Source organism: Podarcis vaucheri (genome assembly GCF_965113315.1).
Source record: "Podarcis vaucheri genome assembly, chromosome: 2".
Taxonomy (NCBI): domain Eukaryota; kingdom Metazoa; phylum Chordata; class Lepidosauria; order Squamata; family Lacertidae; genus Podarcis; species Podarcis vaucheri.
The window spans coordinates 45,646,484-45,672,559 of record NC_138760.1 but is presented as its reverse complement, the minus strand read 5'-3'; the positions used below and the strand labels follow the sequence as shown (position 1 = coordinate 45,672,559).

The 26,076-nt window shown below is 44.5% G+C and overlaps 1 protein-coding gene across 4 annotated transcripts in view; it reads right to left on the bottom strand.

Annotated features, from left to right (window-relative positions):
* The window catches only part of MYH10 (myosin heavy chain 10), a 71,872-nt gene extending 67,905 nt beyond the window's left edge, over positions 1-3,967 (bottom strand). For all 4 annotated transcript variants that reach the window (XM_082213795.1, XM_082213798.1, XM_082213796.1 and 1 more), the window contains exon 1: positions 3,844-3,967. The gene's annotated coding sequence lies outside the window, so the exon portion shown is untranslated. The remainder of the gene's footprint in view (positions 1-3,843) is intronic.
* Between the last annotated feature and the right edge of the window lie 22,109 nt (positions 3,968-26,076).

Genomic DNA, 26,076 nt, shown 5'->3' with positions numbered 1-26,076 from the left:
CAATGTAACAAAAGTAAAGATTCCATCCATAGCAGGCCTGATAAACGCTGAGGAACTTAGGGATGTTCCCCATCCTTCTCACCTGGAAGAACTATAATACCACATTTCCAGCATACTGTTTACTGTCCTTCAAGTGACCCTGGACTAGAGTGATAGAAAAAATGTTTCCTTTCATTCTGTCTTCCAGTAGGCCCTAAGTCTTCAATGGGATGGGTAAAGATGAATTATAAGCAGGAGCTCCAAGAAAACATTTAGCAGTCTGAACCTTAGTTCAGGGGATTTTTGGATGGAGATGCGCAATCAACTTAAAACAAGTATTCTCATCCTAGCACCTTTTCCTCTGAATGAAGATAAATACTCAATTAACCTAGTATCTTTAACTCTCCAATCCAGGCATAGGCAAACTCGGCCCTCCATATGTTTTGGGACTACAATTCCCATCATCCCTGACCACTGGTCCTGTTAGCTAGGGATCATGGGAGTTGTAGTCTCAAAACATCTGGAGGGCCGGGTTTGCCTATGACTGCTTCAATCCTTCTTTTGATACAAAATTATTCCTTATGGGTAACCTACAGCCCTGAGCCTAATTACAAAAACTACCCGCTTCTCTAGGGAAAGTAATCAGTTCCTCCTTTAGCAGCCTGCTGGGCATGGAGTAATAGATTGTGGTTTCAGAGAAAGAAAGGAAAGCCCCCCCCCCCGGTCCTGTGTACTTTTGGCTTTGGCATTTCCATTCCGACTACCAGCATGCGGCTGTTGACCAAAAAAAGCAAAGGTTCCCCACCAATGCTGTAATACCAGCCATACTTAAATCTTCAGGCGAATCACTTGAATAAAATTCCTAAACTCAGATCTGCTTGGTCATAAGTCTAGAAATAGTGACCAGAATAACTTTAGCATGGCACTTAAGCATAGGTGACATAAAATGCAAGTTAGTAGCTATGACTGCAAAATAAATGTTGAGACTATGTGTAATACTGGAACATAAACATGGGAATGTTAATCCATAGCAGAATAAGTAATACTTCTGAAAATAATCAATTACAGCAGTTTTAATGAAATTACATGATTTCCGCCATAGCCAAGACAATTTAGAAATATATTGTCAGCATAGAATCAAGTTTAAGAAATTTAGGCAGAAACTTAAGAGACCAAGTAAAATGAAGTTCTGTGCTATGCATTTCCTTTAATAATAAGTTACCTGAAACTTACTACAGACACAAAATGCCAGCCAACAAATTCACTTGGATGTGCTATGGAGCTGAACCAAAGTTTTACTGATCCTGGAACAGTAAGGCAATCAAAGGGCAGTTGTTCAGATTTGATGCAACTGGTAATGTTTTGAAATATATCAAATTTAACAGTGAAGAGGACACTATCTAAAGTTAAGGAAATATATTGCTTCATTGATTTATTTGATGCATTGCATAACTACTATATCCAATCCAACCTTGCTTTGTCTAAAAACATGGTCAAGCAAGTTAAAATGTTAATTCTCCCCATGAAAGATAAAATTCATGATGTGTTAAGTAGGTATCATGCAATTATGTCTTGCTAGGATGCCTTCCAAATGTAAGTGTGTGCTGTCCTATTTTTTAGCATATAAATCATTTTATTATAATGGACAACACTTTTGTAAAGATTACCAAAAAATAAAAATAAAGTTGCCCAACGTAATATTCATTTACAAATATTGCCATGCATTCCAGCATGCAGGTTAATAACATATCCTGCACTGCTCTAGACAAACAGGTCGCAGTATTCTCTGCTGGGATGGTCACCACCATCCTGGAACAATTTTTATTAAGAGTCCTAACCCAGCCTAAATGAAGTATAACAATCCAACACCCATTTTAAAGGAGGCAGTTTTAAGAATGATGCATGCATTGGGTTGTATTCAACTAACTTTTACTCGGAATGGACCCAACTTCATCACGGGCATTCATTTCAATGGGTCTACATTGAGTACAAGTTAGTTGAATACAACCCATTCAAGTCTATTTATTCTCCTTCAAGGGAGACACCTACATGTCAGACTGATAAGTTACTATAGCTGAATAAAGTGTGAAGTCATTCAATCCACCAGAGGGCCATGAAGCAGTCTGCCTTAATTGCTGCAGACCAGATGAATTCACATCAGTAGACCAAGAAATGACTACAGCAAGCACAGCTAAGGAGGAATAGTGCTTTAGAATAAACTGCTCAAAAGAAGGTTCCAAGAAGGAAAATAAGGAGAAGTAAAGTTGCTCCAATTGAAGCTAGAACCCAAATAAGTCATGCCCAAAGTAAGAGCCACTAGTTCCTACAGACGCTACAGACAAATTTGACTGAAATCAAGATGGCACCTTTGAAAACACATGGAGAAATCTATAGCAGTATTATTCTAGCAGGGGCCCTATACTTCCAGCTGCCCTATGCGTGTGCGTGCGTGCACACGCGCACACACACATATATATATGTAACACAGGAAATTGATAGGCATTTAGTTTTCCTTTCTAGGTTAAAGCTAGAACTCCAATGCAGGCCCAGGTGTCATTCTAATACAACAAAGTAGCCGACCAGCACCCTGCCACCAACATACAACCAATATTCCAGGTGAGTGCATCAGCTAGTTTCTAGAATCCAGAGCAAAGCAAAGAAGGAATCAATATTAAGGTCTGGAAGAATACAGTCACATGGCGGAGGGGTGTGTGTGCTCCCAAATGGGTTACCTGGGCAACCTTACTTTGTCACACAGTTGGATAGGACCTCTGTTGTTTGCCATTCAGAGAAACCAGCACCAAGTGTTAAGAAAAAATCACTTGTCAGGCTACATCACTGTTTTCACATCATCAGACAACAGTGACTAGAATAACAGAAGAGTAGAATAAACGATGGGTGGGGCGAGGTTTTAGAGGTTCCGTGCAGCCATTTCAAGGACATTGAAGCATCTTACATACACCTGGAGCATCTCACACGAGGAACAGAACAATGTTACGTAGCCCACTAGGTCAAGCAGTTTTGCGTGCTTGTTGTGAACTGGCCGGTAGTTTCGAAATTTAAGTGGCAGGAGCTCCCAAGTTTGGAACCAGTTGTGACCAGCACCCACGGTGAAGGACAAAAGGGCTGCGTGACAACTTCCCAGTCCTCACCGGGAAGATGGAAGGAAACAGACGCCGCCAACCCACGGAAGGGCGTCAAGACCTCTTCATTGGGCAGGGAGATTATTTGGAAAAACGGGGTTACGGCTAACCGGCCACAGAAAAGGCAGCGGGAGGGCGGTAGAGGCTAGCGCCCCTAACCCCAACTCTATACGGCCCCCAGAGATGGATGCTACCGAAACCTCAGCCGCGTACGGACTAAACCGATGCCTACCCCTCTGGCTTCAACCGCTCCCACGCCGTCAAGCAATCCCACCCACCCCTTAAACAAAGGGACACGTGCGCTTTTCGGCGACCCGGGCCCCGAACAAGCAGCCCTTTTGGATACGTCTGCACCGGCGCGCATGCAGCGCGCTGCAAGGGAGGGGAAGGGAAAGGACGGGAGGTGGGAGACCATTACAGGCGAACCCCATTCAGTTGCATTTCCCAGGAGGGGGGACGTAGGGTATTCGTTTCGCGCACCTCCCTCAGAAGGTGGAGTGGGAGGGGAGGGCGCCTGAAGATGAAGGCGAGGCAAGCGGGAAGGAGGAGGAGGACCGCCCCCCCCCCGTCTAGGGGGGAGCAGAGACCCCACTGCTTTCGCCTCCCCCCTCCCCATCTCGTCCAGGCTAGGCGGGAAAATGTGGGGGAGGGGGAAAGAGAGGGGGGCACCCGCAGCTTCCCCTGCTTCCTCCCCGCTCCTTCTTTTCCCCGCACGCCTCACCTCTTTTCCGCGCGCGCGTGCCCGCGCCGTCCTCTCGGCCGCTCAAGCTGGTCCGCTGTCTGCGGAGCCGCCTCTCCCCCCAGCGCGCGCGCGCTCTCGAACCGACTCCGCACTACCCGCCCCGCCCCCGCTCCCGGCGCCTTTAGCGCCACACCGAGCACTCCCCACCTCCTCTCTGGCACCGCCCACCAATAGGGTGGGAAGAAAAGAAAGTTGCTGGGTTGCCCCGTTGGTCGCCTCGCCCGCCTATCGGCGTCCTTCCTCGCCGCCTATTGGTCTCTCCCTTTAGACCCACCCCCGTCCAAGCCAGGATCATAGCAACCTTCGGAGAGCTTCTCGTCCGAAATTCCATCTCCTCCCGCTTCACCGACCCTTTGCGAGGCCTCGGATTGGCTGGCTGCCTCTGCCCATCAAAGGGAAGCAGCCCTTCCAGTGTGGGGTCTTTACGCTTGTCACCCGAGCGTATTGGAATAGAGGCGGGACATTGGACGGCTGCGGTTGTCCCGTTTTGCGGCGGCGGCGGCTGCTGCTCCTCCTTTCCTCGCCGAGGTCAAAGCGAGCCCGGACCAGAGTGGCGCCGCGCGGGGTCAGGTGCAGCGGCCGGGGTAATGCGCGCGCGCTGTGCGGCCGAGTAGCGCTGCAGCCTTTGCTCCTGCTGGGGTGCATGTGTCGCATGTAGCAGCACCCCGCCCACTTGCGCCGCATGCATCTGCAAGCAGCTGCAGTTGCCGCGCGCGCCATCGCCCTCCTCCCTCTCTGCGTGCCTACAGCGTGGCTGGTGTAATTAGGACATGCACTAGCGCGGTGCGTGTAGCGGGCTGCCCATCCTGTGGTGCTGCGTGTAGCGTTGCGGGAGAAGAGTCACCCCAAGCGCTGAGGCCTTGGGGTACGATGCGCGCCGCGCCCCACCCGCCGCATAGGCCGTGGCGTTGTAGCAAATCCAGACACTGCATTGACTCCCTCCTTCTTGCAGACCCCTCTACTTTACACATCGTCCGTGCTGACCACTTCCCTCATACCTGGTACAAAAGCAAGAATGCTTTTTGCATTGCATTCCTGCAGTGAATTGGATGTCTTAAAGTACCACTCCCTTTCTCATGGAAAACTACCCTTTCATTCATCTGGAAGGTGGTTTTCAGCAAAGACTGCAGTACAAATAACGTCATGTAAATAGCTTTTCCTCGCCCATTCCCTATGCAACAAATCCCCCCCCCCCAGTCTTGAGGGTCTGTGTAGAATGATTGTATACCCACCAGGAACTGAGTTCACACCTCTGATAACTCTTGGCCTCAGCTCCACCCTCTGCTTTTTGCTCCTCACAGCTACACTCATTCTCTGCCAGTTCACGTTCATACCACACATGCACATAATATATTGCCAATAACTAGACATGGACACTTTGACGTTGCGTGATCGATCACAATTTAACCATAACATGCTTTTCTTGCATGATATTCTACAGGTTTAACCAATTTGTTCCGAATGCTACTGATAATTAAATGCAGAGTGGCGGGAAACTGTGTTTGTGCGCACGCCAAAAAGTTTATTTTTAAAATCCAGTGATCATACTTTGTAATCTCAGTTCAGCAACAGCAAGGCTGGCTTCTGAATGTATCTGGAGAGGACTTGAGGTCACTGAGAGAGTTCACAGGGCTAATTGGATCTGGTGCTAAGGAGACTGATCAGGTGAAACTCATTAACAGGGTTAATGTATATACTGCACTTCAGAAGAACAAAGGCAAATTCTCCATAAAGAAAAATAATTCAGTAACTGATACAAATGTTTGTATATGCTCATAATGTGTTTTGCTGTTTCTAATTCGGGGAAGAGGTATGGTCCTATACAGAACGTAAAAGCACCAGTCTGGAAATTCTACTTGGATCCCACTCTCTGAGAGCCGCTCCCACTTCCCATCACATTTTCAAGTTTCTCTTTGCAAACATATGGACTAAAGTTTGCTTTTAAAAATAAAGCCAATAATTTATGGGTGCTGGATTTTTAACCCAGAATTAACTTCTGTACTGGAATGTTTGTATGGAAATCCAGAACATGCTCAGTCCTGTTCTTTGAAAGTCTAGGTCAATGGTTCTTAATCTTTCTTAGTCATGGACCCCTTGGAGAATCTGCTGAAAGCTATGGATCTCAGAAAAAAATGCACAAAAATACAAAATTTTGCATATCCCGTATTTTTCTGTGTATAAGACACCCCCATAAGACGCCCCCTACTTTTGGTGACCCCAAATTTAGAAAATGGGCATATGCACTATCCATGTATAAGACACCCCCATATTTTAAACCTTATTTTAAAGTAAAAAAACAACAACCCCTTGTTTTATACATTGAAAAGTACGGTAATTTATTTTATTGCATTGGGGAATTTGTTGGCATCCAGTTGAAACTTGCTGAAACTCCTCAATCCATGAACCCCAGGTTAAAAAGCCCTGGTCTTAGGTTATTTGAAGAAAGAACCTGAAACCTTTAAAGGCAGGCCCTTCTTTCACTGTAGAGTGAAAAAGGGATAATTCAGGCTGCTGTGAGATGTCTTTGTGAACAGTTTTTAAAAAGAAGAGGGAGCTGACACTTGTTTATTTTCTTCTTTTATGCAATAAAATGTATGTACAGTATCACATGATTGAAGGAGGAAGGAAAACCCATGAAATGGTTTACAAAAAGATAAAGCAATTTTTTTTTAAAAAAAATACAACAGTGCTTTAAAACCTACCAAAGTTAAAATACTAAAACAAAATTGTTATCTCAACTTTCTTAGCATCTTGGTAGACTTGTCTAAACAAGAATGTTTTCAACAGGTGTCAAAAAGGGTACAGTTTATGGCTTAGGATAATGTTTTCTTCCATAGAAAGTGTTTATTTACTTATGTGTTACTGCACATATATGGCATTTTCCTGCTAAGGGTGTACAATTTAAAATACAGTACTAAAAAATGGAAAAATACAAAAAACGAAACAGCAAAATTGACTCAGACCAGCCTGGGCTTCAAAGCTCTTTTGCAACAGAGCTTTGAACAGATTCTTCAGATCTGGAAGAAAGGTGGCCAGAGATCAGCACTTAAGAAAAGGAAATGAGTAGGGTTGAGCAAAACCAATGTGGTAAAAGCTACCTAAGCTATTTCTTCCTCCTTTTAAATAATTTTAAATTATGCATACATGAACAAACATACAACATATAATACATTCTTCATAGTAAGAGCATAAATGTAGAAAGCATTAAAAATTATATTCCTTTAGTTCTATTCACATAAATACGTATCAAATTTGTACTAAAGCACTGTAAATATAAGGCAATCAATATTAATTTATTGTATCAATCCCAACTTAAAACTTGCTCCTTATAGCTGACAAAAGGGGAACTACACCTTTTACAATTGCTCTTTTTCCTGTCTTCTGCCACTTCTTTCACTTTGTGTGCCTGTTTCGCCCTCCTTTCAACATACCATAGGTTGTTGAACCATTCTATACTCACCTACCTGGGAATAGTAAGCTTCGTTGAATTTAGTGAGACTTTCTTAGTAAATTTGTAATTCTACATGGGCTTGCTTGGAAGTAAGCCCCAGTGAACACAGGGGGGCTTATTTCTGAGGAAGCATTCATAGGATTACATGGTAATCCATCACTAGTTATATGCAGAACACACCCATTCAAATCAGTGGAATTAAGTAACTTTAAGTCCCAACTCTGCCTACAATTTAGTTGGACATCACTCTATGCTGCAAATAAGAAAGTCCTAGGTTTAAATATTGTGTCAACCTTGAATTCACCATGTATTCTTAGAGCACTCTTGAACTCATATCTCCCACCCATGATATGGAACTAACAATACTGATCTACCTTACAGAGAGTTGTAAATATTTTAACAAGTGAATGTATGTGAAGTACTTTGAATACTAAGCACTATTCTAAATAATAGTAATCTTGATTCATCTTTGCCCTCCAGCCCTGAACTTTCATAGGATTTTCTGCGAACATTATTCTCCTTTAATGTCAAGTAATATCACTGTTTTGGGTTAAAGCAATGGAAACTAATTAAACAATGGAAACAAACAATATATGTTGTTTTTTTAAATTAAGCATTCTTAAAAGGAAAGAAGATGTGGGCTGAGACAAGGGCTTGCTTTCTCCATTTTTTATGTGCTCTCAAATGATAGATTATATTATAATCTTGACTTTAGTAGGAGTTTTTTTGCTGTCTACAATTGGAATGGAAGCCAGCTGGATTTATAACCTAAATAGAGCAAGATTTTGCAGAAGCAGGGGAGCCGGTGGTGTGGCTCCTTTTACTTCCTTGAAGAAATGGATTTGGTCATATATGGTGGGGCGAACAAGTCTGTGCAACAGCGGACCAAAGAACTCTTTCCATTCCCGTTTTCACATTTCCTTCTTAGCACCCTCCAGTGCCAACACCACCACACAGAACCTGGAGGCCAGCAGCAAAATCCCTTTGGATTACGCTTAAATATGAAACTAACTGACAGGGAGTGTATTGGAGATAAAGAGCTTAGAAAAGAATGAGGGATCCAAGTTTTGTTAAATGCCTTGTGCTGATATATGGCTATGACTTTTGTGAAAGTTTGCTTTGTGGGGTGACTGGAGTTCAGTTCTTGTACTCACAAACTTGCTCTTCGCATACTTTTTCCAAAACAGCACTTGTGTTCGCTGTGTGCCTAAACATGCCCTGCTCATGGTGGCTAGGTCCCTCAGAGAGAAAAAGATGAGAGAGATGGTCCTCTGTCTTTTCAGGTGTCCCACAAAAGACCATAGATGACTAGTAATCTTGCCAGTAGCATATGCCCCCAAGTAAATGTGAGACTGGAAGGACAGATCATGAAGCTTTGGCCACCTCATGAGAAGAGAAGACTCCCTGGAAAAGACCCTGATGCTGGGAAAGATGGAGGGCACAAGGAGAAGGGGATGACAGAGGACGAGATGGTTGGACAGTGTTCTCGAAGCTACCAGCGTGAGTTTGACCAAACTGCAGGAGGCAGTGGAAGACAGAAGTGCCTGGCGTGCTCTGGTCCATGGGGTCACGAAGAGTCGGACACGACTAAACGACTAAACAGCAACAAATGTGAGACAAAAGCATAGGAGGGAAGACCATTCTATGAATGCATTTTTCAACAGTGCTTGTTGGATTGAATGGGTAGCAGGGGAGCATGTGATTCGATTTTACAGCAGGGGTGCCAACTGGAATAAAATATTGGGGGGACAGATAAACTGCACCACGCATAATCACATGGCACGATGCACACACACACCATTTGAATGGCAATGCCTATCAACTGGGAGTGGGGGCTGGCCCCTAGGAGTTGGCTCCTATGTTTTACAGTACACTAAACCATCAAAGTAGACTTGTTAAGCACATTATAGTTTAAAGTCTAGCAGCACAAGTGTTTCTGAGCCATACATTTTTAAAGCAATAATTAAGTAACGCTCTACATACGTAGTTAAATGAGGAACATGACAGTAAATCAACACAGTCACAAAGGGGAATTACAGGCAAAAATAAAATAGATGCTGGACCACATAAAATTTAAAACCATAAACAGTTCATAAATTTTGTAATGATACAGGTGAAAACCATCAACCAAAAATGACAACAGGGTGATGGAGTATATGCTCACATTAATGCTTACTCCACTGCCAGTGCATTCCCACTTCTAGTTTTTGAAGTCACATGCACATAGTGTTAGCCACAATCCATATCTGACCTGTAGTTTCTTATATATGCAGCTGTTTGATGTGTGTTTTCCCAAACCAACTTCAATCCAATTAGAGAACTTGAGCCACATTCATTTCATGCTTAAGCCAGGTGTATACAATTGAGACTGCCATTGGCCATGCACAGGTAACAGCTTAATAAATAGGAGTTCTGCAAGGAGGGTTGCAGTGACAGGGTGGAGACTTCCCTACCGCATCTCTGATGTGAACACTGTACAAATGCAGCTTGAAACACAGCGTTAGGGGATGACCTCACTGCATTTTAAGTCACTAATGTGAACATACCTGGAGTACTCTGTTTCATTCAACCTAGTTTTAGCAGCACATTGCCAGGATTTGTTCTCTGATACAGAGCAAAGAGCAGCAATGAAGGCATGTGTTGGGCTGCTGCATTTCCATTGTTATTATGTGCATGGTCTTAAATCTAATGCCAAGTATTTACTTCCATGAAGGGATAGTGATAGCTAATTAATAAACAACTAACTGCTACCTTGGGACGCAGGTGGCACTGTGGGTAAAAGCCTCAGCGCCTAGGGCTTGCCGATCGAAAGGTCGGCGGTTCGAATCCCTGCGGCGGGGTGCGCTCCCGTCATTCGGTCCCAGCGCCTGCCAACCTAGCAGTTCGAAAGCACCCCCGGGTGCGAGTAGATAAATAGGGACCGCTTACCAGCGGGAAGGTAAACGGTGTTTCCGTGTGCGGCTCTGGTTCGCCAGAGCAGCGATGTCACGCTGGCCACGTGACCCGGAAGTGTCTTCGGACAGCGCTGGCCCACGGCCTCTTGAGTGAGATGGGCGCACAACCCTAGAGTCTGGCAAGACTGGCCCGTACGGGCAGGGGTACCTTTAACTGCTACCTTGAAAAATCTCTGGCAACAATAGTCACCCTACACCACAATTGCCTCATTACATAAATCATGTTTCTTCTTGTTGTTGTTTAGTTGTTTAGTCGTGTCCGACCCTTCGTGGCCCCATGGACCAGAGCACGCCAGGCACTTCTGTCTTCCACTGCCTCCCGCAGTTTGGTCAGACTCATGTTTGTAGCTTCGAAGACACTATCCAACCATCTTGTCCTCTGTCGTCCTCTTCTCTTTGTGCCCCCTTCATGGATCACTGCCTTGCCGTGGTGAAGGGGCTTAAATAACTCAGAGAAGCTATGAACTATGCCGAGCAGGGCACCCAAGATGAACAGGTCATAGTGGAGAGTTTTGACCAAACATGATCCACCTGGAGGAGGAACCGGCAAGCCACTCCAGTATCCCTGCCAAGAAAACTCCATGGACAAAGACAACAGGTATAAAAATCATGTTTAGAACACCACAGCAAACGTAACCGGCTGTAAAGTAACATATGTAATAAAACTGTAATTTAATCGTCATATCAAAAAACTGCAAAGCACAGTTCCTGGTGGCAATAACATATCATATTACTATTAACCATCTATATGAATTTATTGTCGTAAAGTCCAAGGATTGTCGTCCAAAGATTGTCAAGTCCAATGATTACAATGCACAGTTCCTGTTGGTAATGCCATTTCATACTGATATCTTCCTTCTGCATCGTCCTATGTCTTAAAAGTGCAACAAACGGAACTTCCTTTGCATCGTCCTATGTCTTGAGAGTGTAACAAACGGAACTACTTAGTAACAACAAGGCAACTGATGATAGACCAGTTCTCAGGACACACCCTTGTTTCACCCATTGGACTTCTTCAGCAACAAGGTTTCCAGGTGCAGGCAATTAGAATTAAACATTTTCAAAGATAAATAATGTTTAATTCTAATTGCCTGCACCTGCCCCATTGCAGGGGTTGCTCCTATATAGCTTAGTTTCAATGGTCATTGATACAGAGCATCTCTGACCAGCAACTTCTGCATTTCTGTGGACTACTTTCAGCTGAAAAAGCCTACTGAAAAATCTCCTGGAAACCTTGTCACTTTAAATTAAATTACAGTTTTATTACATATACCGTAATGTTATGTTACTTTACAGCCAATTACGTGTGTGTTGTTGTGTTCTAAACAATAGTCACCCTGCATTCTCTGCAATGGTCTGAAAATGGCAAATAAACCTCCACTACTACTACCCATCCACACTTCCTAGGAAAGTGACAGAAATTGCTTGCCAGGTTGAGTACTTGCAGGTTAAATTAGTTCTACAATTCTAAGATTATTTTTTATCTCTCTGATAACTGGTCGAACATGTTGTTTTATTTCCAGCTGTGTTGTTCATCATGTAAGAAGTATTATAACCTTAAATGCACAGTAATGCAGAGCCACACATTTCAGGGATGGCCGTAGAAGTTATAATAACCTGGTTTGGAATCACTCTGGAACTAAACAGGAATGGTTTGACCTCAGTGTGTTGTGGAGAACTCTGCAGGGGTTACAAAGACAGTGTCAGAATTCTTGTCTCTGTTATTCCTTACTCGTCATTTGAGTCCATGCGAGTCACTTCACTGCTCTGCTCAACTGGTTGTCTCTTCCTGGGGTATTGAATCATGAGTGTTAATTCAAGCTTATGTGCCAACTATTGGAATGTTTCTTTGATGGACATACTATTTTAGTCCTGGAACCTTTCAGAATGGAACTCAGTTGTCCTAAAGCAAGTTTGGATGGCCATTTTTGGCTTTGGTGAAAAACACTGAGCTAAAAGGCCAGAAATGTGGTTATTTATTTTATTGGAAAAGGTAAAAAAAGGGGAGGAAGAATCCAGGATTCATCATTGTGGGTTGGGAAAAACCAGAACTCAAAACACACACACACATTTCCTAATATTCAGACAGAATTATCCAATAATAAGTTTTAAAATGTTAGCCTTCTTGCTGAATACCTGACTTATCTGTTTAAGACAAAAATTGCGCTCTGGTATCAACAACCTTATTTCACAAATGAAGCCAGTTCTATTTACCTTTATCTTATGTATCAATGGGGAAAGTGAGGGTTCCTTTTGTGTGTTTTATAGAGATGAACTTCATTATCTTTCTAGGAAGATAGCCTCCCCCCTGAAAGTTTGCATAGCAGCTAAAACAGGAATGGAAAGGTTTCTTATTTAGGATTGCACAATAGCAGTGGGCTATGCTTTTGCAAAACTGAGGTCAGATCAGCAAAAATAGCACACGGTACAAGCTGGGAGTGAGTCAGGGTAGAAGCAGCAGGGGCCAGAGCATGGAATTTCACTGGAGTTATTCATCAGTGGTTGAGCAGTTGCCCATTGATGGATGTCAGCTGCCCAGGTTTGATCATAAATGTTCAGACAGTAGGACATTTCCTGGTCATACCATTGAGTTGCATACAGCTAATGATTGTGTGCCACTAGCATGACAAGCTAACATAGTTCTCTGAGGCACTTAATTTTTCCATGTTGCGTAAGAGTTGTGTTAAGAAGTCACCTCTTTGTGTTGGGTTCCCCAGTCCCAGACTGAGTGCACAGTTTGCTCATAAAACTGGTTGGATAAAGACTCAGAGTATGTTGGAGCCACCCAGCTTTCAGATTGCTTGAGCTCATCTTTACAAGTGCTTGGTGGGGCAGGAGAATAACCTGAATCAATGATACAGGATTATCACCCATAGTAGGGGAATGAATAGTACTCTCATAAACAGGCATAGGCAAACATGGCCCTCCAGATGTTTTGGGACTACAATCCCCATCATCCCTGACCACTGGTCCTGTTAGCTAGGGATGATGCGAGTTGTAGTCCCAAACATCTGGAGGGCCAGAGTTTGCCTATGCCTGCTCTTAAAAATTCAATGTCATTACCTAATCTCAATGACTTAAGGAGCTGAGGCTGCATACACACTTGTATGCCACACTTGTAAGGCATATTCAAAGTACATCCGCCCCTTCAAAGAATTCTGGGCACTGTAATTTGTTAAGAGTTGCTGAGAATTTAAACTCTTTGAGGAGTAAACTAAAAGTGCCCGGAATTCTTTGAGGAAAAGAGTGTGCTTAAAATATTTCAAATATGCCTTAAAATTGCATTGTTTACACAGCCTCTGATGCCACCAGTACCTTCATCGAGACCAAATCCATCCCAGCTGATGGAACTTGGAGAGTCTTTGATTTGTCCATTTGAAATGTGAGCTGACAGCAACAATTGAACTAAGTTTAATTATTGATTGGATCACACATTTGTTTAATTAGCCAGCCAATATTTAGATTTCAGCTGCTAACTTTGGGTCCATAATGGTTTAGAGCTGGAGAAGAGGAGTAGTTGGTTCCAGGCCAAACTTCATTTTACTACCTAAAGAAATGGTCAGATTGCAGGACTTGCCATCAAAAATTTTGGGCCTCAGCCACTTTTTCCACACTGAACTATTAGAGGCTTGACTATGAAGCCATAGTTCTTAGATTAGATGCATGCCTCCAGTGGTTTGAAGGAACCTTAGGATTCCAAGATTTTAGCAGTCGGCATTCTATTGTGTAAGAGCAGAGACCAGAGTGAGGTGACCTCCGGATGAAAATATGTGACCAGGGTGAATAGCCTTGCCAACAAAGAGGAGCGTGAACTTAATGGTTTTGTCATCATCCAGTCTTAACATTCTAAGATTCCTGGCATTAAGAAACAGGTACAGTATGATCAAACACCCCAATGCCTGAATCATGGTAGCACTTTCATTGTAAATAGACTTATGGATGGACCTAGGCTAAGTACATTCCTGAGGACCCCATGGTACTTGGCAAGAGAGGTTCCTGTCTTTAGAAGTACAGTGGTACCTCAGGTTAAGAACTTAATTCGTTCTGGAGGTCTGTTCTTAACCCGAAACTATTCTTAACCTGAAGCACCACTTCAGGGCTTCCTGCTGCCGCTGCTGCACGATTTCTGTTCTTATCCTGAAGCAAAGTTCTTAACCCGAGGTAATATTTCTGGGTTAGCAGAGTCTGTAACCTGAAGCATATGTAACCTGAAGCGTATGTAACCCGAGGTACCACTGTAATGTGCAGCCCTCGGATTTCTTCGTTGAGCTGCCTCGGGAGTTAAGGAAAAGAAAGCACACCAAGTGAGTGAGAAGACAAAGCAACTCAGTGCCAGGAACACCATAGCAATTCTAAGCAGTGTCTGTGATATGTACACCAGTGATCTTTTCCTTAGTGTCTTGTCCACTGACTATTACTGGGATGGAAAGGCTGATCTGGAGCCAAAGGGTTTTTTTCTCTCAATGTGTGAAACTCACTGAAGCATGTGATGTGCCAGGTGACCATCAGTGGCAGTAAAATGGCCTCCTGGTAGCGCCTTCACTTCTGAAGCATCATGACTATTCTTGCGGTCTGTGAGCTGAAGACAGTGGCTATTGGTCTGCATTAGGAGAAATGAGTGGCATTTTTTAATATCCACATACATGTCAAGAATTTTGCTTCTCCGGATTTGTTATTTTTAATTTAAATTCTCTGTCAGGGTCCCAAGGAGGCTGCTTGCCATCCCTAGCTTGAATGTATATGGGATCTGCAATGAATTACGGCTGAATCCCCGCCAGCCCCTTTCTGGTAACATTTAAGACAACGCCTGGCCGGGGCCCAAACCTCGTCTGCTAGAAATGCACAGCTAAGCTCTGACAGGAGTTAAGATACAGCAGGATGCATATGGGACTGAAACAAGTTTGGGGATATGGGGCAACAGGTTTGGGGATATGGGGCACCAACTTCTGTGCTCAGTAGTCGGGTAATCCTGTAACACGAGGGAGAGTTGTGAACAAAACACCTTGCCAAATATATCACTTGAGGCAACTAGGAGGGAAGGTCTGGCTGGTTCCCTTCCAGTTGTCGAAGCCTGAAATGCATCAACTCTTACCCACCCCTCAAGGTCTTGTCAAGCTTTTCTCAAACAGACTTTTCTCTTAGAAGTTTTTGCTTAAAGCAGGGAGGGGAACCTTTTTGTTGTCAAGAGCCTCATTCCCTCAGGAGTAATGGGGGGGGCAGGGATAGGGGGCGGGAGCCAGTGGCATGTCAACAGTGGGAAGGGCCAGAGCCAAAAGTGGGTTGTATACCCTCTCTCTCCCCCACCTCAAGTAGGATTCTGGCTTGGGAAGAGACAGAATGTTCTTGTCAGAAGTCTGAACAAGTCACTTGCAGGGCTGGGTGTAATTTTAAAAGTTATCTTCACGTGGCCTTAGGGTCTCAAGTTGCCCACTCCTGTCTCAAAGTCTCCTCTCAGCAGCTAGATGAGCAGGGAGAGGGGTTTGTTTGTTTTTCGGTGGGGATGAGGAGTCACATTTGGAAAAGTTGCTTTCTATGGAAAGAGGCTACTAATGAAGGCTCTGATCCTTGTTGAAGTTTATTATTATTTTTTCAGTTTATATCCTGCCATCCCCCCCCCCAAAGACCCCAGAGTGGCAAACGCGACTATAATAAAGCATTGCCAAAAAAAGTTGTGAAAAGACTTATTTCAGAGTCACCAGGAACAGTGTCTTTCAGACATCAAATGCCTGGTTAAAGAGGAATGTGTTTAAATTTCCCATGAAAGTCAATAATGAGAGAAATGGGGAACATTCCACAAATGGGGAAGTGCTGCTGAAAAGGCCCTGTCATAGCTCACCTCCAACCAGACAGTTTCTGGTGACAGCACTACCAGAAGGTTATGGAAGCAGAAGTTGAAACGCAAGTCAAGTGTACTGTGCTACTAGGTACTCCTTAAGTTAAAGGCCAAAAAGTCTCTTATTCTAGAAAAACCACAGCTTCTTAGGTGTCTTTTTTGCATCAGACACTAATCTCCTAAAGGCCTGTTTGGAATCAGGTACTGGCAGTTTCACAGAAGAGACCTGTCTTCACAGAACGGAAATTGCACAAGGACAGGTCTGCACATGAAGCAGAATTAGTAGAGTTCTGAGTGGATAGAACAGGCTGCTGTACTCCAGACTGCAGTTTGTTCCAAACATCCTGGAAGATTTTGTTTTTGTGTGTGTGCGTGGGCTATCCCCCTCTGTAGTCTGAAGTACAAGTCATTCTATGACCACATCCCTGCTATATGCCGCCTGAGGGGTGAAATCACTGGGGTGAAAAAGAGGAAAGGAGGTCTGGGCATATGTTTGTAGACTATACTGCTCTGCCACCTTTGGGCTTTGGGCAAATCAGTAAGTTTCTTAAGACATCCCGTTACCTTCTTGAGCAATGGGAGCATTGCAAAGCCAATTGCACTGGAGTATTGATGTGAACAACCTGAATGCCCTGTTGAACCTACACAGTAGCATGGTGGTACTTAGAGCTTTGAGAGTCATATATTCCCTGTAATTGCTTTTCAGCATGAACCCACTTTAGTAAGGTCAGTCCGGAGGATGCTGTGCTTTTCAGTCCAGTGGGTAACCATGGTTAGTACTTATTCCAGGTACAACTGTATTTTTGCAAAATGGCCCTCTGCAATCTGCTACGTGGAAAGGGTATCATTGCCCCTTGCACAATGGCACTGAGTACGTCTTCCCCACTGCCTGCTTGCTAGCCTTCTCCTTTCAAGAGTCCTTTTCAGCCTCTGTGCAGCCTGTACTTCCTTTCTCCACTGCCCGTGAGGACAGCGCTGAAGAAGCGGTGGCCTCTGCCCCTGATTCTTTGGGGGCAAGGCTGGAGAGCACCAGATCTGCTGCCATGTGGATAAATATTTGCCGTTTCATACTCCTGTTGAAGGTCAGCTGCCATCAAGCGCTCCTGTCAACGTGCAATTAAGCCAAATTCCACCCTGATTAACTGCTGTGCTCCTCTGTCTTGGAAAAAGCCAGCTGCTTAACCCTTCAGGTACCAGCTGAAATGCAAGCCGCCGATTTAAAGCAAGATCAGGGTGCGTGTTAAGTGTTGAAAGAGTTAACAGACTGGGTGAGCACATGAAACCAACATGTCACTGAGAATAAATTGCCAACTGCCCGCTCCTTACAGGGAATCATTGCAGAGCCAGGTACAGCACAGGCCCAGTGCAGAACAGGCGGCACTGTGTCTAGGAGAGAATCCTATCCAACACCCTCCTGGCACACGGTGATGAGATTGCTTGGTTTGTGAGGGCTAAGAAAGGCCATTTTCTCCAATTATCCATGGTACGGGAGTTCACTGGAAAATTAGAGGGACAAGGCTTTAACTGCCCTACTTCATCCTGCTTGGTTAAACTGAGGCTTCAGGTTAGGCAGGTTTCCATTGTTAGAGGAGTAAAGTAGTTTATTTACATCTGGTGCTGCTGCTGCTGCACCTCCGCTGGAATCCACCAATGTGTTATAAGTTTACAAAGCAGGAGTGCATGCTTTGGATCCCTTAATAGTGAGACATGGCTGATCTAGGTTATCCAGAGGTTTCACTGTTCAAGAATTTCCTTGTTATGTCAGTCCAAACCCCACATAGTCCAGCCCCCATTGCCACCAGTGTGCACTAGGTGGTCCACTATAAACTGATCAGTGGCACAGTTTGTCCTCTGCCAGCTCCTGTTGCACATGAAAGCCACTTATTTTTTTAAAATACAGGGGGTTGGGCTTTATGGAGGAACTGCTGAGCCAAAGGCTATAGCTTAGATACCACTTGAGTCCAGGCTCAGGCAACCCAAGCCATGAGCAGGAGAACCTTATCCAGCTTGTGTTAGTAGCCTTAAACTTGGCATTTCCTAATTTCCAAGGGCTTGGCCAGCAAATATAGCCACCGGTTTATATGGCGTAAATGCTGCCTGCTGCCAGAGAGATCTTGACTTACCTGGTACAATTGTTGGGTGTCACATTGCCATGTCAGGCAGTGTGGGAAAATTATAGCTGAAGATAAATGAATTGTGTATGTATCCTGTCTTTAGCCTGCTTCACATCATACATGCTCACTAGCAAACACCAGCAAAGACACAGACAATCCCAGTGCATGGGCACCAGTTTTACCAGCACACAAAAAGTACTTAATGCATGGTCATAAATTGTTTGCATGCATTTTAATCGGCCCCGCTCCCCCCCCTCCTGGAAATAATGGTTTTACAGTCACACACCACTCTAAATGTACAAGGACTGTGAACAGCAGCCTAAGACCATATACTCTGTCCTTGCTCTGGTAGCCTGGAGATATGTATCATTCTGTGTCCCAAATTCATGGCTTTCCTGAAGGCTTGCTGTTAGGTAGTGTATATGGACTTATTTTGCCAGATACCTGATTTCTCATCCTTAGACAGCTTTTAAAACAAAGAAACCCTCAAAGTTTTGAGTGTGGTGCTGGTCAAAGGGGAGGATCTCACCCCACAAACCACATACCTCACTGGAGGTGCTCTTTTGCCTTTGATATTATTCCAGACTCCATTCTTTTTTCCTGTCCCCCTGCTTCTTGGAATCTTTTATTTGGAAGGGAAAGAAAGGCTCAAATATGGCTGCTTGAGGAATTCATGATTTGCAGATTCTTCTATGAACTCATCAAATCCACACCTATTGGACTAATGAGCAGATTGGAATGCAGCTGTCCTTCAGATTTTAGAGCTCTCCAAATTCTGCAATGCAGATTCCAGCTCAAAAGAGGAACTGAAATGCATATCTTAAGAAAAAATACATTTTGGAATTCATAAGAGATAAATTACACTTAGAAATGTTTGTTTTGTGTACAGTATATGTACGCTCCAGTAATATCCCTGTTATGTCTCTGCCAACTGATGTCAACTACAAACCTTCACATCCACCTTCAAGATAGACTGGCAATGGGAGCTAGATCTTAGCAGAATCTTAGAGAAGGGGAGATGAAGCATGTGGTTATCATCAACAACACAACAGCCCTGTGCAACAGGTGGGCATGAATGATCCTTAAATGTGGCCCAGCTGCATTTCAAAAGAGGTTTCATGAGTAAGTAATGTCCCTCTTTAGAATAGAGTGGGATGGTACAGTTAACGTTTTTGGGTATGTTCACATTTCCATCTTAGACTGCAGTGATGTTTTGGTGCATTTCACAGCTCTTCACATCAACATGGCTTCAGTTGTTTTCAGTTGTGTACATGCAAGGAGGACCAACTTAAGGACTCCAGTCAGTGTGAAGCTGGCTTGAGAAGCAAGTCATCAAACAGTAGTATCAAGTACTATACAGGATACATATGAATTTTGCATCGGGTGGTGTGAATATGGATTAGATATCCAGCAAGGAAAATGCACCAAGTGCACAGCAAACAGGAGTGTGAACACAACCTTAGTTACTTTGGGTAAGCATTACTCATTTCTCCTTGACAGTAGACTGGTGAAAGGTCTCAAACCTGCTGCTCATGCTTGGTCAGTATTAAGCAGAAGCTTCTCCCCTGATTTTTGCTGGGATCTGCCCTACAACTTTCAAAGCATTGGGTGATGGATGTATTCTTGTGAGGTTTATGTCACATCGGACCTTGTCTTGCCATGGCCTCACTTCTCAGCGCTTGGTAATGTCACATATGGAAGCAGCTTCTCCTTATCTCTGCCCTGACTAAAATAAACCAACCAGCATGAGGGAAGTTGGGGAGGGGATTTCCAGTTTTCTCTCTGTATTTAGGCTCCTGCCTGCCCACCGATTGTGATTCATTTATGCCTTTGTGCTATGGCTGATCGCAGCCCTGCTCCTACTGCAGAGAACAGAGAGTGATAGAGAAATATTGTTCCCTTTGTTCTCGCCAGGTCAGCCAGATGCTTCAGCTTTGATTGTGTCCAGATGTGCATTCTTTTTCTCAGTTTGTTGTGGCAAGTCAAAATAGTGTTTCTTATGAGGCACCTATAATAGGCAGAATAATGCAGAAGTAGACAGGGTGTTTGTCAAGGGAGTTTCCTGTTATTCAGGATCGCTTACTGCTAGCTCAGCCAGAGAAGTCGGGGATTAATGAAGGGACTCTGGTTCCTATGCCAGAGCTTCCCTGCGGCCTCGAAGACCCAAGCCCCCAGCCTGTCCCCACTGAGCTGAAAAGGCTTGTGCAATGCTGAACCCCACCTCCCTTCCCTATAGCTGAGTACACAATGTACATAGGCTGCGCATTCAGAAATAGAAATAATCTGTGCGTTTCCATTCTGTCTCAGCTGACATTTGCTCAAGCACACAAAGAACTGACCTAGACAATTGGTTGACTAGAAGGGAGTCAGGTCTGCTCGTGATAAAAAAATGCTGTGGGACCCAAGAATAGTAGATTTGGGTGTCAGGAAGCATGTCAACTATGTATTCATTGGAATTGTGAATTTGGGTGGGTGGGTGGGTGTTTTTAAATGGACCCAGAAGGCTATGAGCGACATGGCTTTACAGACATGACTTTATGTTCTGTCCTCAAGCCCAAGTATATACTCTGCATGCCTCAAGAGTCTCTTTTCTCCAACTTCTCTTGGGACCAGTGGAGGATTATTGGACTATTGTTGTCTTTCTGCTTGGAGCTGTGTTACGCTGCTAGATGATGCCTACCTCTCATGCATTTTGCCTGCTAATATCGCAGGCAGGAATACCAGGCCTTCTGAAATGCAATGTTTGACTTCAAGGTGGACAAGTTCAACCTTGTGGGAAACCCAGCGACTGAGCCTTAGGTGGCATATATGTGCACATGCCCATGAGCTTCGTGCTTGGATTGGGTTGTAAAATGATTCTGATTGCTGCTGAAGCCACTGAATTCTCAGATTTCTGGAGGAGCTGATTTCTGGAGGACCACATTAGACGTGGTCTAATGTGACACAACTTGAAGCCTCGTGGAAAGTTCTTGCTCTTTTTCTCAGTCAGCACCCTCATAGATCTCTTGTTAAGTCAGATTTGGAAAGGAGTTAGTCTCTTCAGTGTTAGCATTATTACTAAACCCACATATACTATAAATTGGAAACTGTCACCAGCTACAGTATTACTTAGCAGTAGGGCTATCAGTCAAGATTATGTACCCTGGACCGTGTCTGTACCATGGGGACTGAGCCTTAAACCTCTTGGCTTCCCAGTCTCTGTCTGCATTGTTCATTCAAAGGCTGCAACACTTTTTTAGTAGCTTGACTACAGCAATAGCATAACATGGTAAACTGAGCCTTGATTTAGAACCAGAGCAGATATCAGGAGCTTATTTTCCTTGGAAATATTTATTTAGAATAGAGATAGGAAACTTGTGGCACTCCAGATGTTGAGCTAAAAACCCCATCATTGGCTATGTGTCTAGGACTGTTGTGAGTTGAAGTCCAGCCACATTTGGAGGACCACAGGTTCCCCATCCCTGGAATTAGAAAATGCAACTGAAAACAAACAATTGTATAATTAAAAATCACAGCAAAATACTTAGCCAGAGAGGACTAAATAAGGCAGGTGTTTATTTTTATGTGATTCTCGTGGATAATTTAAAGATGCGTTCTCATTGCAGACATGCAAAGCAGAAGCCCAGTTCTGCCTCCTGGCAAGCTGGCAATGTTAGGCTGCCCAATCAGGACATGTGAATACATATTTCCCAGAAATGATAGGCTGAACATGTCTGAAAACTGAACACACCCCAGGCAGGTTTCCGGACAGCTTCCATGGAAAACTTTATCAGGAAAGCCCCAGGGACCAGAGGGGTGCCAATAGATAAACCAACAAATTTGCTTAAAGTTTGATCCTTGCAGAACAGCTTAATCCAAGATACAAGAAAGAAGGGGAACTAAAATATTAACATGTTCTGTTTAGCAGGCTCAGTCCCAAGAAGTGGCTTCAAGCAAATCTTTTTATTCTAATTAACTCCGGTCTTCCCAAGGAAGACACCATAACACCAAAAATAGAGGTGTGTACAACAGCTTGAGATACGATCGCGAATCTGAAAATGAAATATTACTTTTTTTAAAGGATAGAAGGCATTTTTAAAAGAAGCCAGGAATATACCAGTTTTACAAACCCGGTGTCCTCCAGATGATGTTAGACTACATTCCTGACCATTGGGCATGCTGGCTGGGACTGATGGGAGTTGTAGTCCAAAACACCAGGCACCAGGGTTGGGTACTGCTGGTATAGATCATGATGATTCTCACTTTGCCCTATAGATTTGCAATGTGGACCAGGAGGCTCAGACGCTTTGCCTCCAGTCATGCTTCAGCATGCACATCGCAGCTAGATGGAATCTGGTTGAATCTGCACTGGTAGGATCTGGTTCACCCCAGACAGTGGTGGCATCGTTGTTATCGGGCTCCTGTGTGTAACATGAGTGTGCAGATGTCCCAAGCAACTATTAGACAGTGGTTCTAACCATACTTAATGACCGGCGAAACAAAACTCTGCTCACCATGTTTTGCCATTTAAAGTTCATTTTGCTTTTAATTAAGGGGGATGGAGAATTCTTGGCTCAACTATATGAAGTCTCCATCTTGCACTTTATAAAAGAAAAAAAGGAGGAGGTGGTGAGGAACATGTCAGCATTCTGTCTCTTTGGACGCTGCCTTCCGCTGAGTCAGACCATCTAGCTCAGTATGGTCTTCACTGACTGGCAATGGTACTCCAGGATTTCAGGCACAAATGCCTCTCAGTTTCAGTGCATTTCCATCTCCCCCTCCACTGTATGGTTTGTTCCTTTGTTTCTTCAGGGCTAGATGGGCTTCCTTGGCCTGTCAGTGTGGCAGACTCCGCTGCATCAAGGCTCCTCTCGCCTGCGTTAAGTTGTTGGTGTTGTTGTGCTTTTGCTGCAGGACAGAGGATGAGGCAATAGGAACCCCACGCAGAGCTGGCTGCTGCTAAAGGCTGAACGTCTGTTCAGGTACAATACATCTTGCTTTCATTCTGTGGAGACAGACAACCAAGTGCTCAAGGCCCAACTGTTCCAAGTACTGACAGGATCTCTCCACAGTCTAAGAAACATGATTTGCTGCAGCCAGCATCTCTGGGTGGGAAAGTGAAGTAGTAAACCCAGGAATGTGAGTAATTTCAGCCAGTGAGTGCTAGAAGCTAGGAGGGTGGGGAGGGGTGTGTGTGTGTGTGTGTGTGTGTGTGTGTGTGTGTGGTGCAGCCTCTGCTTCAGAGAGTTGTGGCTATAGGGACCAATGGCGCGACATAAGGCTTGTGTAAATATTGTGACTGGCTTCTCCTTGGAATCAGATAAAGGAAGATTTTTATCACATTTTACAGAGAGAGCAGCTTTCCTGGCCCCTTAGTAGCTCCTCACGGCAGATTCTTTTGAGTGATTTAATATAAGATGAAAGGGGCCAGATTGCAGCTCCAGACAAAGTGGAATGTAAATATGGGGCCAGCCCCCAAAGTCCCACTTCTAAAGTCCCTAGAGGGAAGCAAAGCATGCCCTCCCCCTCCCCTCCCCTCCCCACCCCGCCATCTAAACACACAGTGCCTCCAAGCAAGTGTTAAGGGGCTTCCCTTTTGGTAAGAAGCAGCTCCTGTTTTCAAAAGTGGGTGTAGACAACAGAGCTCTCTGAGCAGGTTCAGAGTGCATTTATTTTATTTAAAATAAGGCCACAGTTTCTGGTTTAATATAAAGACAGACCTGAGTTGTCGCCCAACACTGCTGTATAAGAAAGGAGTTAGAAAACAATTTCGGTGTCCAGAAATGCTCAATACTCCATCCGATTGCCACCTGGATATTTCCCACGTACTGTACTTCTAATTTCATTGCTGAATCTAGGAATGTGGCAGCTGTGGCTTCTAGCCATTTCTCCCAGGTCTTATTGACCACTATGCCACTCTGCTCTACAGCATTAAGGAGAGAGAAGCAGATGAAAAGACTGTGGTTTGCTGATGAGCACTTCATGTGGCATTTTTCTACATCGGCACGTCTTCACCTTTAAGAATCCTCAACTCTACACTCCTCTGCTTTGAGAGGGATTCTGAAGGATGGCCCAGCCAGAATAGTGGAAGAACTGGAAAGATAGTCCTACCAGAATTATCAGTCATTTTACAAAAAAGCTTACACCGAAAGGCTGAGTTATTCCATTTTCATATAAATACTGATGGTTTATTTTATTTTAAAGTAGCAGATTTAAAGGAACAAATACCCTGAAATTTTCTTGGTGGGCTCCCTGCCTTAAGGTAGGCTTTGATTGCATCATAAGGTGGGCAAGATATTGGGATGGGGTGGGAAAAGGTGGTTCTGCTTCATCAACAGGAGAAGTTGTCCGCATGTTGTGACCGGGCACTCCTACTCAGGACACACAGAGCCAGTACTACTTTTACACAAGGTGAGGCAGCAGCAGATTTTGGGATACAACGAAAGAGCAGCTAACTGTCCATTATTTAATTGATCATTGTATTTTGATCATGGTATGGAAACACCTTTTCAGCTGCCGACCTCAGGTACCAGAGTGTCTTTAGCCCATCTCTGTCAGTCCTCTGTCCTTAAAGGAACAGGATGACCACCCCGCCAAAGTGGAAATAATGGGATGATGAAAACACTAACACCCACCCACTTTTTTCGTGCTGGATTTACAGCCTTCTGTTGTGGCAAGAGGCTACATGGCTGGCCCAATACATTTAGGCACCTGGTGTGAATCACAAAATGGCATCCCCCCAGCCAGAGAAGAAAAGGGTGAGTGAAGATTGACATCAGGAACAAGGGGGAAATAAATACCTACATTGGCAACAAAGGCAGGAGGAGATCAGCAGCACCTCCCAATTCACCAAGAGGCTGTTGTAGAGGTGGCAATTGGGGGGGGGAGGGGCTGCCAAGGAGAAGGCAGGTCCTCCAAGGAGCTCATTACAACTGCAAAGGCAGCAGCAGGCAATGCGTTCCTTGGAGACCACATCTGCTGCCCCTGTTGGTACTGCCACTTGAGGCAGTTGCCTCACCCTGCCTCATGGGTGGACCAGCCCTGGGGGCCTAGAAGGATGGCTCTTTGGCTGGCCCTATAAAATCCTGGCTGATTGGCCTGCCAAGATCCAAGGAACAGTCAGCCCAAGCCCCAGATGCTGAGAGTGTATTCTTTCAATGCTTTCTTCTTTCAGCTTCCAACAGAGCCAGTACAAAAATCACCAAAGTCCTTGTGGCTGCCAAGTTTTCAAGTGGCTCTGCGCTTTTAATAGTAGCTTAATATGCAGAAATTAGGCACCTGAAATTCCTCCTCCCACACACTTTATCTTAAATGTTCTCATCGGATTGCTTAAATGCAAAGAAGCAGAGCTGGGGGAAAAAGTTCTCAGACCCTACCTGTTTCTCAAGCCTGTGCAGGTAATTTCCTTTTAGGCTGGATCGAATGATGTCCTTCCCTTCATCCAACACAATGTGTGGAGGGGTGGAGCTATCCATCCACTATGCAGGCCTTACCTCAGCCATCCCTGCATGCACGCATAGGGATGGAGCATCCAGACGTCGCCTGTGCACATACAATTCAGTGCATCGGTGGAACGTAGGTGGAAGCCACATTTGATTTTCAAAGCAGAACATCAGCCATGCAATTTCCACCTACACTGTACACTGTGAGCAGCATTTGGACATTCCATCCCTGCATTTACCTGTAGGGATGGCAGAGGTGAGAATGGCATGCCAGGTGGATGAGGAAGAGTTGTGCGGACTCAATCCCATCTATGCACTGGGCTGGATTTGGGGGAGACATCGGGGGGGGGAATCTTCACATTCCATTTAACAAGACAGTTAAATGATGCTACAGGGTTTCAGCGAAATGATGACACGCTCAGTTTGTTCATAGCAATTA